The sequence below is a fragment of the Taeniopygia guttata genome, chromosome 9 (genome assembly GCF_048771995.1).
Source record: "Taeniopygia guttata chromosome 9, bTaeGut7.mat, whole genome shotgun sequence".
NCBI classification, from domain to species: Eukaryota; Metazoa; Chordata; class Aves; order Passeriformes; family Estrildidae; genus Taeniopygia; species Taeniopygia guttata.
In genome coordinates, this window is record NC_133034.1 from 19,418,595 (window position 1) to 19,436,998 (window position 18,404).

The 18,404-nt window shown below is 39.5% G+C and overlaps 1 protein-coding gene across 1 annotated transcript in view; it reads left to right on the top strand.

Moving 5' to 3' along the window:
- The first annotated feature begins 8,573 nt into the window (after positions 1-8,573).
- Positions 8,574-18,404, top strand: part of GNB4 (G protein subunit beta 4) — a 58,624-nt gene continuing 48,793 nt past the window's right edge. The window contains exon 1 of the mRNA XM_072933568.1: positions 8,574-8,744. The gene's annotated coding sequence lies outside the window, so the exon portion shown is untranslated. The remainder of the gene's footprint in view (positions 8,745-18,404) is intronic.

Here is an 18,404-nt window from a genome sequence, read left to right on the forward strand (position 1 = left end):
TGGTAGACAGCAATCCCTGTTTAAGGGAGAGGGTGTCAAAACATAGGAAAAGTAGTAAAATCCCACAGTTCCAAGGAACAACCACTTGAGTTGGGCTTTTTAAGCCCAATTATGACAGTACAAGGAGATGATTTTATTTACTAACTTTCAAGGGCAAGGAACTTAATTTGATACACAATTTGAGTCTGTTTCTTTAAGGAGCAAAGTCATAATTTTATCACGCAATTAAGAAATTCTTTTATAATTTATAGTACAATATGACTACAACATATAGATGCTAGCATTAGAAAGATAAATCCTGCTGTTTCATTAACTATACATCATAAAGCCAGTGCACCTTCATTTTGTGTTATGAAATATTTTCGAGTGTGTTATCATGATTTCCAGTATGTGGCACTAATACTCAAGGCATAATTCTTTGAGGAGGAGGAATTAATTGCAGATGGGAAAAGCAGTTCAGAAAATTTGGAGTTACCATGCCAGAGGTTCTTCATTTAGCTCCTTCTTATTTTGCAGTGATGATTCCTTGAATTCAAGTGATAAGTGACACTTTAAGCCAGACCCTGCTCTCTGCACAACAGCTGCTTGTGACTGACCTGAAAGACAGAAACCAACACAGCATTCTGCTGCTTTAGTTTTCTTCACTATTTCTTCAACACAAGAACATGCCCTGGAAATCTTGTTGCTATCCAGAAGCCTCAGGATTTGATAGCCATAAGGAACAAAGCCAAATCCATGCAATTCACAAGAAGTCTGGAGTATAAGGGGAAGGAAATGTGGACTGACAACTCTCTAGATCCTACTTTTGTCTTCCTTGTACTGTTCCGGGCATTTCCATCAGTGGAAAGTGTGCAGAGCATCACGCTGCTGTGGTTTGACAGGGTTCTGCAGTGACTTTGCTTTGCAGCAGGTGGATGACTCTACACTGTTCCATGCACAAGAGAAATAGATTTGAGGCATCTGTTTTCAGCAGAGTCCAGCCTGACTTACAGAGAAGCAAATTTCAGATTATTTCAGTGAACTCCTGCACATCATCCTATGTTTGCATAAAAGCAGGTGAAATCTGTAGTTTTGCTACCACTTTCCTCAATGAACCCAAATATTTGTGGATCTTTTGATAATTTTTGCTTCGTTTCATCAGAAGCAAGGATTATAAAATCAGGGTAGATAAGAACAATAACTGTATTTTATCTAGGTTCCCATATTGGTACAAATAGCCATATCTTGCCAGGAGTTGTGGATGCCAGTGTGACACAAACCATGTGCTTCTCATGGGTATATTACGTATTGATTTACTGTATGTGACATTTATATAATAATTCTAGAACCAAACACTGGCATAAATTGTCCACGGGAATAAAGAGAATAATCATTTAAAAGTGAGGCATGAACCAAGACATCAAATTATGATGCTAACTCATAGGCAAAAATTAATTAATCAGTGATAATCTGGAGAAACAGACGTTTCCTAATTATTGCTTTAAAATTTTTAAGACTTCATTGTTTCAAGCAAGTGCATTCACCTTTTTGGTAACATAAAGCAATGTGGAAAGTGATGTACATGTCAAGCCAAAACTGAACAGAATGATTTTTTGTTTCTCAACAAGCAGCACTTCCCCGTGGGGTGGCTGATGGCCTGTTGCTTTTGAGCTGTGCCATCCAACTGCCAGCCAGTCTCCCAGGCTGCAGTGCCAGCAGACTGGCTGGGACAATGGCTTATTCATCATGTCTGGGTTCCTCCTTGTTTCTGGATTGCAAAATGTATGTTAAAGGTTTTATTTTTCCTGTTTTCAGATGAGGTCTTAAATGTTTATGTGTGCTAGGAAAACATCTGTAGATGAAAAAGCAAAATAATCATTAATATTTATTCACTCAATAACTTTGTATGACCTCTCAATTTTTCACTTTCTTTGCTAAACTACTTGGGTGCTTTGTCAATTTAAATACTTCCCTTCCTCACAGGGATGCTGAGTATCATTCTCCTTCTGCAGAAAATTAGCAAGAACAGAAATTAAATGCTGAGCCTCACTAAGGAGCCTCAACCCTGGCACAATGACTTTTAGGTTCTTATCTCAGACTGAAGTCCAAGCATTGGACTGTTTCATATAAAATATACTAAAGACAGAAAGATCTTAAACCTGGATAAGCACCACAGAGGCTGTTTGGTTCTTAGCAATTGAAAATTCTGAGGAACGGAGATGTGTCTGAAATCTCTCTGTGACTCCAGTAAGGCAGTCCTGAGGCTATATGTTCCAGAAACTTCTTTTGGAGCTGGTGTGTTTAACTAGTTCTGCAAAAGAGCCATGACTCACTCTCATTCTAGAACATGATTGAAGGAAAGGGTGATGGTGCTTGCCATTAATGCACAGTCAACTTTCCCTCACCCATGGATGGCCTGACTCAATTTCAGAGAGCGTGCTGAGCTTCCATCTGACTGTCTGGAGTGACAGTGACTAGGATATGCTGGAGAATAGGGGGGAAACCATGTAATAACAGAACTACTTTATAGTTCTGTTCTGTAAGTGGTTCCTGGGAAACACAATTAGAGGCCTCCAGACCCTTTCATTGTTCAGATCAGGCAGAGTAAGGAATCACAGAGCCAGATTTGACCAGCAATGTACAGCAATACTTGCCTGGAACTGGTTCTGAGGTATTGGTCTTCTGGGCTGAGCTGGCCCTGGCCAGAATTGAAGTGTGTCTGTATGGCCCTTCTCAAATGAGTCTCTTGTGCACGTATGTCTCACTCAGCTCAGATCTGGCAGAACTCACTGTTTCAAGCTTAGTGCTTGATCTGTAGTCACTTTAGATTCTTGCAGGGCTTATTTACTTGGCAGCTGGGCCAACCCTGACCTGGCTCAGTACCTCTCATCTGCAGAAACAAAGCTCCTTAGAGCTGGGAACCGGCTTAGCCTGACAAACAGAAGATCTTTGTGTCACCTGAGCCCTGCCATTAATGAGGGCATTGATCCCCTGGTGACAGTGGGAATGTGCATGGAGCATTGATGTTCTTCCAGGCCAGATGCAGCGTGGCAAGGTTCGAATCCCTGTCCTGGCTTTCCAGGAGGTGCTGGGTTGCCTCAGTAGCATTTTCAAGCCGTGGTGCCATGCAGCTCAGAGCCATAGTTCTGTGCAAAAGAGGGAATCCCAATGGGATCCTCCTCCTCCTCTGAGAGAGGAGAACCTCAGGCCCTGTTCCAGAGGCTCTGTGGGTGAAATGTGGCAGTGTGGGGAGCAGAGCTGTAAGGGTGTGCTCACCACTCATCCTACAGACCTAGTGACACCTTTTGTGTCACCATCAGGCTTGGAGTCTTGGTCTGGTTTACTTCAGAGAGCTGTTTGCACTTGGCATCAGGAAATGTTTGCTGTGCAGGGGAGGTGTTAGTGTAACCACATTTGTCCTGTGTGCTCTGCCACCAGGAGAGGGCACAGGCAAAGCAGGGGCAGAGACATTGGCAATGCACATAGTGCTGCAGGGTTTGGAATACAAGTGAGAGCAGCGTTATTTCTGTGGGCTTCAAAAACCAAAGTATTGGCTTGGGAGTTTAGATTTATGTAAGCATTTCACAAGCATTACTGTATCACCAAATATATATATATATATATAGTTGTAAACTAAATTATTTAACAGTAGTGAGGAAAAACAACAGTGTATTTGCTGGATGGGCATGTTTGCAAAGTGATTGTCGTTTCTTTCTTGAATTCATTCAGGTCATTACAGTGACAAGTAGGTATTCTGTCATCCAAAATGAGCATGTAGAGCAATGCAATTGCATTGCAGCAAGAAGTCTGATGAGAAAAGGGTTTGTTTCTGTTAAAAATTACCAGTTTATAGAGGGAAGCTTCAGATTGCAGTGCTTTATCTGAATATTAATTCACAAAAAATCTATCGTAGGGCAGTCATGCTACAGCTGTTCAAAGGTGTCAGCTGCTGAATTACAGCATCAGCACACATCTGCATTATTATGCTCCATTTTAAAAATTATTGGCATGGTATATTTAAGATCTTTGTCTTTGTTGATGTTTATTGTTTGATGATTTGAAATTGTTTTAACAGATACATTAATGAGATTTTTATAACTAATGTAAGAATTCTGACTTTTATATCACATGCAAATTTGTAATCCCTTTGTCTTCTGCTTATGTGGTTATCTTGGAGACTGATTCTTCTCTCTCTATACACTGACAGAGTGTCTTTTATTTCAGTACGGCAAAATTTTGTGCATCATACTCAAGACCTCTTCCTTGCAAGTGAAATGGAGAGGAATGAGTGTTTCCAAGTGTTATCAGAAAAAGATGTGGTACAGTAGAGAACCTGATCAGATCTGCAGATGATGGATTTTCCTTGAGTCCTGATATGTCAGCTTACATTTGTGGGTAGTCTTCATTATTTACTCCTATGTATGAGAATTAGGTGTGGCATGGAGAGTCCTGGCTAGGAGGGCGGTCAGGGATGTTCTTTCTCATAGAGCATAAACAGCATATAAAAGTACCACTCCATGAAAATCTTGGTATTTTGTATTTATTAATTGCTTGATTTCTTTGCGCAATCAAGAAAAATAGATATAGAAATCTGTCTAGCACTGTGGGATGTAAGCTGTAACTGATGTAAAATCTCAGGTATTTTTAAACCAGTGTTTTAGGAAACTGGGCTCATGCTACCTTTTTGATTGCTTACAGAAATGATAAGGCTGCAGCATAAGCTGTGTTATATTAGCTGGCAACAGATCATCCATGTAGAACACAGACTGCATGAGTATCTTTATCCTAGTAAAAGCTTTGATCAGAAATTTTTGCTTTTTTGAGACACACAAAAGAATCTAAACATGAAACAAAACTGGACGAAGCCAGGCCTTTTAAACTGTATTTCCCAGAAGCTGCTTATTTTCAATGGTTTGTTTAGATCTGCCTTAATCAGAGCTGCAGACGTGGTTTCTCTACGTGTGTATGAGCATTTTCAGGCTCACCAGTGGCAGCACAGGGAGAGCCAGTGCTGGGCACCTCAGATTTGCTGCTCACTGAGAGTTGTAGTCCAAGCTGTGAGGATCCTGAGGCTGCAGCACCCCTCAGGACTGTGGTTTGGTTGTCTGGCTTCAATCTGAACCAGCAGCCCTGAGAGCGAGTCAGCAAAGACTCTGCAGGCGCCACCTGCACGTGTGGCCCTGACCCCTGTGGTGTGATGGGCTGGTTGGACTTGCTGTTGTCCCCTCTGGTCAGAACTGCTCCAGTGTTCCTGCCCCAGCATTCCCCATTACAGTGATTGTCACCCACTGGAGTGTTTTAGCACAGGGTTTATGGGGTCAGCAGGGCAGGTCTGGTCACTGCAGTGCTGGATGACAAATGCAGGAACTGGGAAAAATACAGAGTCAGAGAACAAACTCCTGTGTTTGGATGGATCTGTGTTAAAATGCAGACCATGTCCATGGATTTGATTAAAATGGGGTAGTGAAGGATACTGCTTTACAGCAGTGTCTTCCTGTTCAGATGTTTGCATTTTTTGAAAGTTAGTACTTTCTATTCCTTAGTTTATCTCACTGAATTTCGCTGTAATAATGTTCCCAGATAAAGCTAAATTGTGGGAAAGCCAGATATTGCTAAAAGGCTGTAATTTCTCCTCCTAAGGAATGTTTTTATCTTTCAGCATGAACACCCTTGACATCATCTGGTCTTGCTGCAATATTGCTAATGGAGAAGTGCAAGGACACTAATAATGGGTTTGGCATCATCTGGCGAGGCACACGTCTGTCCTTCTTCTAGAAGGACAGAGAAGGAAAAAGAATATATTGTTCTTACTCAACAGGGTATTGTTCAGAATCATATCTATAGCCTAGGAAAGAAAAATCATTCTCCCCGTTGATGTTTACATGATGTGACAGTGTAAGGGCTTTTGGAGAGATAATATGTTCTGATAGGTTTGGGATTTTTTTTCTGTAACTCTGTGGCATAAAGGACATTGGGCCTGCTAAACCTGAGTTCATTTTTTTTTTTCAGCTAACAACCAGATTGGAGTAGACACACCTAAGAGAAAAGACAGAATTTGGAAAGTATGGAGAAGGTATGATTGTCCTTTACACCAGGTCACTACAGGCATAGTTAAGTGAATGGATTCTGCAACAGGATGCATTTCTCAAGCATTTCAACTGTTGAGCCAGAAAAATGCTGAAAGCTTTTAATTCACACTCACTTGAGTGAGCTGATCCTTTTCTGTGATGAGTCACTTAAAATCAGTAATAATTTACTTATTGAGTGATTCCTGTCTCCAGTCTTTTTTAACATACTGATGAATTTTTAATTTAATTTGCTAATGTGTTGGCAAATTATACCAGTGTATAGAAAGGGTTCTTTAAGGACTGGCAACCCTTTTTTCATTTGTGCCTCTTCCTAAGACTCCATTAAAAACTCTTTTTTTCCTGGCTTCAGCTTTGCACCAGCGTCTTCCCCATCTTCTCGCTCATTGCCTGGATTTGTCCCTGTTGTGCTGCCCAGAACATTTGCATGAGTCAATCTCACATGCTCAGACAAAGGCAAGTTGACAGGCCTGGATATGATCTGAAAATATGAAGGTTTTGTTAAGACCACAAAACACAGAAATCTCTGTTCAATCTGTGCTGCAAAAACAGACAAAGTTTTTTTATATTTCAATAATTTTGGTCTTACTTCTACTGACATTTCATACAAAATATTTCCATGGCAGGCCACATTTGTTCTTACAAAAGCAACTTTGGGAACACCAATGGTAGAAGTTTTGTTTAGTTTTGATAATGAGGGGAAGGTTGATGGAAAGTTTGCATTTGGATTTCAATTTCTGCAAAGAGTAATTGTAAAAAAAATTAGAAGCTTAGATTTGGACCATCAGGATGAAGGTTTATGGGAACATAGAGCTTTCATTGGCCCTGTACAAATGGCTAAACTTTGCTTTCTGTGGTTTCTAAACACAAAGCAATCCTTGTCTCTCTGTCAGGAAAAAGATGTAATATCAGAGGTAATGTTATACTGAGATTTCGCTTTGCTCAGACCAAGATATTTGTCAATTACAGCCCAGCAGAACATTTGCTAGTATGATGTTGCCAGAGTTTAAATAATTAAAAATGAGTTGTCTTCAGCAAATAAATAAAGTACACCTAATGGAGCATTATGGAATATCCTTTCTGTTCATTGCTTCTTTGGTCATAAAACTCAGCCACTTCCAATGGCTCATTCAGGCTTTTTGGAAAATTGTCATGATATGAGTGTAACACCTTCCTCCTGATTGCAATGGAATAGTAGATTTGGAAAATAATAACAATCTGAATTGCAGTGAGTGCTAACTTTTACTCCATCAAACTGTAACTAGTTGAATTTAGGCAGCCAGGGACAGAAATATCCTTGTGGAAGCTGCTGGTTATTTCCATTTCAGTGCAGGTTTGGAGTGGGGCAGAGTTCAAATACACCTAACATGTTCCTATCAGTTCAACAGGAAACTCAGTTGTCAGGGTAGAGCCGTTTCCATCCAACTTTTCCATTATAGCTGAGTGGTTAGAGCAGCCACCTCACCTCACTTGCTTCTTCAGTTCTTATTTCAGAGGATTGTGCCCTTTCCTTTAGGTTATGAAATGATCTGAGTGCTAATGCTCTCCAGTATGCTCTTGGAAAGTTGTTTTTTGCACATTTAGGAATGCAGAAATCTGACATCTAACAAAGAGCAAGGAGAAGGATGCCTGATCCCGGATTGTAATTGGTAACACACGCAAGCAGGGGTGGAAGATGCTTTTCTTGGGTTTTGTTCCCAGAATTCCTTCAGTTTTACTGAATTGTAGAGTGGTGCAGATGCTAAACAATCTCAAAGCAGATTTCCTTTTTGTCTTACTTGTGCTTTTTAAAATCTAATTGTGGAAGAAGTAACCACACCCAAATTCATCTTGCTGTGTGACTGACAGATCACAGTATGATCAAATTCACTGTAATCGTTCTGTGCAAAAATAGCAAAATGCTTTTTATTTTGTCCCCTGGTGTTTGGCTAGAGCTACATCTTCTTTAGGCATAATTATCAGTAGCACTGAATACAAAGGCTAATGTTTTAATGACATAAACATGGGAGATCTTGTACAATTTTTACAAATGAATTGTTAGGGAAAAAAGGAAGGTATGAGACATAAAGGGAATAAATATAATAATAGGTAACTTTATGTAGCAACAAATAAGGTGAAAAGGAATAACGAAAAATACATCCACCCTTGTCTGAATATGACTGTGAGCCATTTTAATGGGAAATTTTAACAGAATTGGAAAAAAAAAAAGAGAATAAACCCAGTGTCTGAATTATTAAAATAATCAACCCCCAATTTGCTTCAATTAAATACTTAGAGATGCTCCCAATGTTTTGATTAAGAAAAAAATTAGAAAGTTTCTTATTCACCTCAGCAGGCAGCTCTGCAAAATGGAAGGTCCCTGTGCTCCTCTGAAGCCATTTAATGCATATGTGAGCATGGATTCCCAGAACTATCTATAATGCATATAGTGCTTTCTTCTCTCAGAGGCTTTTTTTCCCACTCTCTTTACGTCATTTGCCATTTGTGAGGGTTGCCAGGGTAATGACCAATCATCCCTGGAGAGATGCCTGCTAGTAAGGACAACATAGGCTTTCTCTTTTTTGGTATTCTGCAGTATGTATTTGAGAGCTATTCTAGCATCGAGATTGCAGAACTTTTGTTTAGTTAGCAGGGAGGGAAAGTTTACAGAGTATGAAATAACAGCTTACAACTATTGAGGTAAGTGAGGAATTTTCTATTTTATTACTGTCCTGTCTGGATTTATTCAAAGTATTGAGCACATTACTTTATTTTGTTGTTGTTGTTGTTGTAGTTGTTGTTATACATGTAATTGACCTTAAAATTAGAGAGGTTTTGCCTAATGTGAACAATGAAATCTTAGTAGTGCTGCATATACAGGAGGGCAGGATTTGGTTCTCTTTGTAATTATGAACCCCACAGCCTCTCTCAGCACTGCAATACCATATACATCCACTCATCCCCAAAATATTTTCAGAAGAATTAATTAAAAATAAGAAACACATTGAGTGTTGTAATGCAGATTTCAGAGCATGAAGTGTGGTTGTCTCTCAGGCAAATGGGAAGTTCTGGATACCCTTCGTTGTGCTGTATGTGTATATTACGCCACATCAGCTGGGAACTGAAAATCCAGAAAGGAGTCCTGTCCTATAGGGTGCTGAAGATGTTGAACTCCTGTTGGTTTTAAATGTTTTCTGTTGAATAGTCACTTGCAGGCTCACAGGTGACTCTTTCCTCACCTATGGACAATGAGAGAATGGAGCCTTCAGGCTGCAAACCTTTTTCCTGGCACTGGGATCAGTAGTGTAAGCTGGTGGTGGTCACTGCCTCACAGAATAGGCCCAGATTTTGTTCTTTTGCATGAAAGGGCACCTAAACAATACATGAGAAAGGAGGAAAAAAGATCTATTCAGATGTTCCAAATGACCTCAGAAGTTTCTGTGAAGTGTTTACCTGTAATCTGGGCTGTGGTGGATGTGACTGAAGTGGTTGGTTTGGGATGGTTTCATTTGGTTTTTGTTGTTGCTGTTTTAAATGATCCCCTAGAACTAATCTGGCACAGTTCCTTGTTTGTGTGATGCCTTCCCAGGAAAGAAGGACAATTGATGAGGTGGTTGTATTGTTTTTCTGTAGAATTGCCAATATATCAAAGTTCAAATTAATAACTGTCTCATCCGAATTACTGTTTGCTGCTTAATATATGTGCACCTACACATGTGCTTCACATCCTGGCAATCTCACCTGTCCTGATGGGCACGGTATATATAAACCAGAATAAAGCATATATTCATTTCACTCTATTTTCTGATACTGCACATATATAAAAAGTGTAATTTTGGCTCACACTTTTCCCCAGCAGAAAAATATATTGGGGTACTTAATTTAGCATGGTAAATTCCAGTTGCTAATTTTTAGGTGTTGCTATGTGTTCAGATGTGTTTATGATAGCTTTGCATTATCAAAACAACTGGAGCGCAGCAGTGAGTCTGCATCTGTATATGTGAGAGAGAAGAGAATTCAAAGTGACAATTTTAAAGGTCTGAGATGAAAATGATCTTTTCATCAGGTTGTTGAGAAAATATGTTTGTTCAGAAACTTTCCCCTTTCTAAAAATCGTTGCTATTTTTTGACATCTGTGTGCTGGATATCACTTTTAAGCAGTTGAGGGTATGAATAATATTAAATGCTTGCACTGTAGAAGAAAAAAATCAGTAAGCTCAAAGAAAATTTACTGTTATCTAATGTTTATCAGCATTCCATACAATCTCACTATTTATAGTAATCTGGGAAGCAGAACCGCTGAATGATAGTTTTGTATTATTTTAGGTGGTGTCTTTTGACAGAGAAATAACATGATGACATTTAGATAAGGCAGGTAACTAGGAAAGTAGGTTTTCAAATGAGAGATTCAGAGGTAAACCTTTCTGGAGAAGATGGTGGGTAACAAGCTTCATTCCTTATCTTTCTGTCCACCTTTTCCCTGTCTATCTGCTTCACCATCTCTCTTTCAAACTTGAAAATGCTCTGTAGCTGTATTGTCCAGAGAATAACTGCCAATAATTCAGGCAAGGTATCTGTGGCCCAGAGGAGAGGAATAATTAACAGCACAAAGTGATCCACTGACAAAAATTCAGGCTTCAGACCAGGATGAGAAAGTATGGCACAGGCTGAAAAACAAGGAGATGCTCATGAAAGGGGGGACATGTCAGAATGGCAAAAGGGAAGCCAAAAGGAGAAGTCTCTCCAGGAGAGACTGAGACAGGCTGGATAAGTTCAAGGATGTCTAGAAACATTCAGTAGTCCAAACTCCTTATCCCTTGAGAAACAGAAAGCAATAAATAAATGAAGGTAAATAGTCATCGAGGGAACAATAGTTTCTAAACACAGTGTGTGACAAAACAAATCACTATTGATAACAGGATAATGCTATCTCTGCTCTGGACAGCTCAGCCTGAACTGTGGCCTTTGCTGTTGGAGGTCAGTTCTCCTGACCTGATGGATTATTTTATCTGGTAGACATCATCTATCCATGATCTGGAATAGATTACATTTTTGGTTTGTAGGTTTTTTCAATGAGCTGTATCTCTCTGGATCTATATCTCACAGGAATACTGTGAGTTTTAATATGTAACTGTAGTGGTTAATGAGAACATCAGATGAAAAATTTACTAATTCATTTTTATCAAACCAATGATGATTTTTATGCTTTTGTATTTTGTTATCACCAGGTTGTTATTTCATTACCTGGGCCTGACTATTCATTGCTATGAGTAAGCATAGCTCTGTTGCTTCTGGGATCTGGTGATGTAACTCCAAAACTCTGGTGTGAAATCATGGTACATGTGTTTTCAGAGCATTAAAGAATAATTTAATTGCATTAACTTAGTTAAAGTGGTCCCAGAAGGCACAGAATAGTTGCAACATAAATGTCTCATTCTAAACTGTCAGTTACTGGCATTTTTGAAAAAAGAGTGGTGAAAATGTGCTTCATCATCCAAAACTGCAATTCAGAAACACAACAAAGGCATGCAAAAGGAAAGCATTAGCGCTGCTTGCCCAGCAATATGCATAGTTAGGAAAGATTGAAATTTGGAAAGTGTTACAGCATTGCCAATGTGTCTTTTAAAGTGTGTGGTATGGTTCACTTTGAGCAAGTACTGAGAGAGAAAATGTCTTGTGGTTTCAAACAGAAGTGGTTGATAGAAGATGGGCACTTTAGAGCACTTTTACTAAAAGCTTCCAATTTATAATTTTAGTCCTATTTTCAAAGTATTTAACTTGAGTTTCATTGCACATCCATAGGCTCTAAGTTTCAAATAGAGATGCTTTTGAACATTACATCACTTATTGCTGAATTGTAATGTAGCTGCTGCGTGATGCCAGACAAGTCCATTAAACACTTCGGGGCTTGTTTCCTCCCCTATGTAAACTGGGATTAGTAGCATTTACCTTATAAGACTATGGGTGTTCCTGTTATTCTTTGTGTAGTATTTTGAGTAGCCATGTTGTTCAAGGCCTAGTTACTTAGAAATGCAAAGTACTGCAGCACAACCCTCTGAGACCCCCCAGTTCATCCTGTTTTTCTGTTGTAGTTACAAGGTCAAATTGAAATAATCCCCATGATTATAAGAGCTTGTATGAAAAAACTTTCCTGGAGAGCAACATCTGTTATCTGGTGGTAATAGTGATTCAAAGGAGCTCTTTGGGAAGAGAATTCAGTCTGTCTCACATGAAGAGGATGACTCAGTAATTCACATTGGGAAAGAGAAACATTCTGCAGGCCTCACAAATGTGATTCTGGAGACTCATTACATGTATTATTGTGTGCTTTTGTGAAGCTCCTGACACAGCACGTTGTGAATGGCTTCTGGCAGCCACAGCCCTGTCTCCAGCAGCAGGAGTGATCCTAAACCTTCCTCAGTGCCAGGGCTGCACACAAACCCTGCTTCCTCTGCCATTCCTCAGGGCAGCACGTGTGGATCTCATTTCTCACAGCTGGGATAAAGCAGAGTTAGGGAGTAACAGCAAAGGGTAGTATAAACTGTTCTGTACATGGCAGGACTCAACACACACATACCCATTTACTGGGAAGTAATTAACAGCTCTGGCTACAGCTTGGGTTCACTTGGTCAGAGAAATTTCATTCCACCGATGGGCTCTGGGCACACACATCAAATTTCATGAGGATTTAACTTTATTTACCATTTTACCTAAAATTTGAGCCAAATTCAGCCCCCTTCCATACAATGCCCTCGTTGCTTGATGCCTTCACGTGAAGCAGCCTCATATTTCCACCTGGACAAGTGATGTGGCCCCCTGCCAGAGGGGGGTGGGAGTTGGTGACTCCACCTGCCCCAGCCCTGCCTGCTTTCACAGAGGCCTCTGAGCAAACACTGCCCTGCACAGATGAAACTACTCAGAGATGCCATCTGGTAACGTTATGTAAAAAGCTCAGGACCTGAAATATTTACAGCGTAATTGACTGCAATTCCTATTGACTTCCATGGGTGTTTTATTCAATTAGGGACTGCAGAATTTACATCACTGCCTCTGGCTTACATCACTGCAAATATTATTGATGCTCATAAAGCTTTTGGGGATCTTTCAGGGTTTTAGTCCACAAAGTGACTAATGTGGAAGTCTTGCTCGGGGGTTAGAGGAGTATTTATATCCATCTCATCTTTCATTTACTTATTCCTGAGTCTCTCTGTTGTATTCCTTTGGGAATGCTCATATAAAATCTGCAATTTAACGAAGAGGGGGAAAGCAGAATTTTCTCAATACAGCAAGATTCAAGTTTCACTTTGAACATTAGAAGTGCACCTTTCTTATTTTCTTGCCTAAAAGGTAAAAGTGAATCTGATTGATTTTAATCTCATAAAACGATGAAATTAAGGCACAGTAAATTTAGAATGAATATTGAGGAAAATTAACAGTTTCCCAGGGGTGAGCATGAATACAGGGACTGGAATTTAAAACTATGCAGATTGGAGCACCAGAAATTCTGACAAAAAGAACTAACTCAAACTGGTGAGAAGGATCAGGGTAGCTTGAAAGAATTTTTACCCTTCTAAGCTACATGTGCTATGAACCAATTTTAGAGTTACTATGTGAGTAGCACAAGCAGGCCCTGTGTACCTTAATTATGACCTCTCAGCCTCTGACTACAGTAGGAATATGGATAATATAGAAATCCTTATGCTGGTTCTGTGTTAGGCCTGGAGAGAAAAGGGATACAGCTTCTCCTTTTCATTCAGTGCTTTGGGGAAAAGTGATGAGTAAACCATTTCACATGTACTGCGTGCAATTGCATTTCATACTTCTTTTTATCCAGAAACAGCAATGAAACATCTAGAAATAGATATAATTTATATATTTATGTATTTTATATATATGTGTGTGTATGTGTGTGTGTGTGTGTTTGTGTATGTTAAGTAAATGAAAACAAAAGATGGCACAAGCAGTTTGAGGATGTGTGGTAGAAATCAGATTGAATTTCAGACAATATTCTTACTGCAGACCTTCCCAGAAAATTCTGCAGGAAGAGCTGGGAAAGGTCACACATGCATAACATGCATTGTTTTAGGTCTGTTTTAGCAAAATTGGAAAATTTAGTCTGTGGCAAAATTGATACAATTCCCAGGTAGAACACTGACTTTCTTTAATTCTGTCGTGGTAGGTGAAGTGAAATTGGACATAAAAATAAAGGTAGCCTCCTTATAGAAGGCTTTTTTTTTTTTTTTTTTTTTTTTTTTTTTTTTTTTTTTTTGCAGCAGAGAGCACAATTAATGTTATCTGTCAGGGAAAGAAGCATGCTATTTAAATTCAGGCAGCATAGCATCTTCAGTTGGAAGGGCTATTTTTAACTTCAGATGTAGCTTAATTTAGAAACTGAGCAGTCCAAGTCCCTTTTTTTTCCCACTTCTCCGACTGGAGATTTTTTATAATGATTGTAGCTACCCTTGTGTGATGATGCTGAATAGAATGAAGAATACATTATCCTGAGCTTCAAGGTCGTGAAAATGCACATCTAAACAAAGCAGCTTCGTGGCAATATTGGCATACACGTGTAAACACAGAGACCAGACGAGATCGATGCGCTGCTTTCTAAGCATAAGGGCCACTTTGGCAATTTGCCACGAAGTTGCATAGAATTTTCATACCCATTTATGCAAGATCTTACCCAGATCTGTATTATTTTGTGTAGGAAGTGCTGTAATTGCATACAGTCCTATACAATGTGTGATAAAGAGAGTGTAAATTCCAGTGGTTTCTAAGGCAGAAATATTTATGAGGAATCTGGCAGTGATTTCCCGCATTGATTTTTCTGAGCCAGCTTCTTGTATTTGGCTTTGTTTGCAAGTTAATCACAAGAATTGAGAAGCTCATTTCGTTATAGAAGATATTCAGAATTAAGAATTGCAGATTTGACTCTATTAAGTGATTACAGGCTTTTTAATGTATTCAGATTCAGAATATGAAAAAAATCCTCTCACAAATGGAAGTACTTCCAAGATGGTTTGTTGCAAACACTCTTCTTGCATAATTGCATACTCTATGTCACTCAGCATTCTTCGGGTGAATTGCAGTAGCATTTCAGCATAAAGCTCAATTCAAGCTGGATTTTACAGTTTACCTCTTCAAGCTCAGCCAGGAGAGATTCTGAAAGCTCTTCCAGTTGCATAACAATAACAAGGAGTGGAGAGACATGTGCCATTGCGACAGAAATAATGGGTTATTAATAAGCTGAATGTGACATGGGGAAGTTGGCTCTATTTCTGAGCACAGTGACACCTTCACCATTAACTCCTGAGCACACACAACTTCGTTCAGTTGCTGAAATTTTGCTTGGAGGCTTGAGCATTTGTGCACGTACAGAAAAGAGACATTTTTCTGTAGTCACCTAAAATCCTGCAATTATATGTGAGAGCTTCTGCTGCCATTTATTCTTTAACTTATGACAGCTAAAATTAGAGGCTTTCATTCCATTGTTTTTATACACCGGGTAGTGTGATGTAATGTAGAAAGAACATCATAAAACAAGTTTAAAATGTAGAGTTGTAATCATTAATGTTCAATGAAGGCTAAAAAGGAAATGTCATTTAGAGGCTGGACTACTTCTGAATTGCCTACTTTGGATAGAGATTCTTTCATCTTCCTCTGAAACATTTGTTTTTGAGGAAGGCTCCTTTCCCTGGCTGCGTTCTGTGTGGAGGGAATCTGGGAGATAGCACAGAAGTTGTTAGAGCCATCAGACCCCACTGTGGGGTTTCCTTAATTCTCTGCTGGCCACACAAACCTGAATTAAAGCTGAATTTAGTCTCTGGGAGGCATTTTAGTGGTGCTATCAGACCAGGAAATTCAGAGTGTGACGCACAGTTTGGATTGGGAATGTGAATTCACAGCCCTTCCTTAAAGAGGCTTTTCTTTATAGTAAAGCAGATATATTGCAGCAGCATTTGCTGACGTGTTTCAGCTTTCAAAAAAGAATGTGTTTTTCCCATCAAAGCCTTGATCTGAAGCTTGTAGCAAAAGAAGCATTCAGCACATACATTTTCTTGTTTTAGGTATGTTGGTATGCTGTCAAGAGGCAGGATTCAGTTTGCCTTTTAAAGAAGTTTAAAAAAAGACTAAAAAACATCCAAAAGGAGCAGGGGGGTTGTCAAGAAAAAGCTGAAATCTTACAAAACTGAGGGCAATATTTTTGGTCTTACAGAAATACAGGGTATACTCAAAATAAATTTGTGAATGGCTTTACAAAATATAGTCAGCTTGACAATAAAACTGTCCATTTGTATCTGCTTTGTTTTCGTTCAGTTTGTAGTACAGAGGAAAACTGGTGTGAGAGCAAATAGTAATTCTATTTTCTAAGGCATTCAGCTCTTAAATAGCAAATTTCTTAGAAGAAATATGGTAACACACAGATGATGAAGTAGGTTTCAAGTAAAGCTTGGATTTGTCACAGAGCAGCACTAAAGTACTCAGTGACATAAAGGAGGTTGTAGCAAGGTGGTCCTCTTTTCCTAAATAAAAAGTGATAATAAAACAGGAAATGGCCTCAAGGTGCACCAGGGGAGGTTTAGGATATTAGGAAGACTTTCTTCATGGAAAGGATTCTCAAGTCCTGGCACATGTGCCCAGGGCAATGGATGAATCTTTTAAATACCTTTAAATACCCCTGGAGTCATTTAAAGGATGTGGAGATGTGACACCTGGGGACATGGGTTAGCGGTGGACTTGGCAGTGAGAGGTTGAAGGTTGGACTCAATGATCTTAGATATAATTAGTTTTTATGCAGTAGTTTTCATCCACAGATCTCAATGTGTTTTATAATGGAGGTCAATCACATGCACAATGTACTGACTTTTTCATAAAAATTTTGTTGTAACTTTTCTGTTCAAAAAGTTTAAACCACTCTTCTATGTCACTTGTTTCAGAAAAATGTATCAATGTGTTCTATGCCCACAGATCACAGCAGGAAGGACAAGCAGTGGTCTGGAGTTTTTATTAATCAGTGTGCTGTCTTCTCAGAAATGGGAAATGATTTTATCAAAGTGTGACAAATTACAAGTAAATAAACTGACATTCAGGTGAAGTACAGGAGACTAACAGTCACTGCGTGTCCATAAAAATGCAGTGTACTATTCCTGTAAAAGGATTTTCACAAATCAGGATGAAAGCAGTCCACAAGCATACGTAGGCATCGTCATCCCATCCTCTTTCATCTTGGAGGAGATGGTCACAGCCACGGAACTAAAAATAGTCCCATTTAAGAGCGCACGCTCTCGGGAGGGGATCAAAGCCTGAGGTGCTGTTTAGGCATGCAAACACCCAGAAGTGTCAGAGCAGGAAGAGTGTGGTTGAACCAGTTACTGCTCTGATAAAATCTGCTACTTCAGCTTCAGCCCAATTTGTCATGGTATCAGAGATGGGGTGCAGAGGCTCAGGGGAAAAGATGTGTAAGGCAATTCCGATGGCCTAACCTGTGCCTAACACAGGTGCCTAAATGAGGAAGGCAATGTTTCCTGGACTATTGAAAGATTAAATACAGAGGATGTTATTTCAGCAAGTAATTCAGAGTCCACACGTGTGGCTTCTGCTCTGAAGCACCTCTGGAGGAGCTGTACACCCTTCAGTGATTTTTTGGGGAGCTGGGGTGAAGTGCCTGCCCTGAGCCCCTGGGCTGGTGTTAAACACAGCCCAGGCAGGGCCACTGCAGAGGCAACTTTGTACACCAACTGAAAATCTTCTTTTCTTGGGAAACTTCCTTTTTCCCCTCAGGCTTCTCTTTCTGCTCTTTATATGACACACAGACCTCATGTGTGGAGGTTGAATCATTTGTCTGAAGGACAGAGCTGATCTTAGGTCTGTGCATTGCACTTTTAACCAAGTCAGAGACTCTCTATGTTCCTACCTAGACATGGGAGGATATTCCTCTAATCAGGGTTAACTTTCATAAAAGCCCCTGGCAAATTCATAACTTGTGTTGTTTAGTTCAATAACATCTCTGAAAAACAGAGCAAGGTTCAGAGCCAAACCAAGAGCAGTAGTTTTTGTGCCATATCTGATATAATAAGAAAGCAGTATTTACTTGGAAAGGAAGAAAGGAAGATAGGGAAAAGGAAGGTATGGAAAGGAAGATATGTAAAGTTTGGCTTTTCATCAAAACAGATAGCTTTTTTAACTCAAAGAAGAATTTGAGTTAAAATTTATTGTTAAAAATACAGCTTTCAATTTAATTGCTGAAAATTTTGCATCCTGGGCCTAGCTTTGGAATTTCTTTGCAGCTGACTTGCAGCATTATTAACACTTCTCATGTTTCTCTGTTGCACTTGTCTTGTTTAATACCAGACAAAGAGC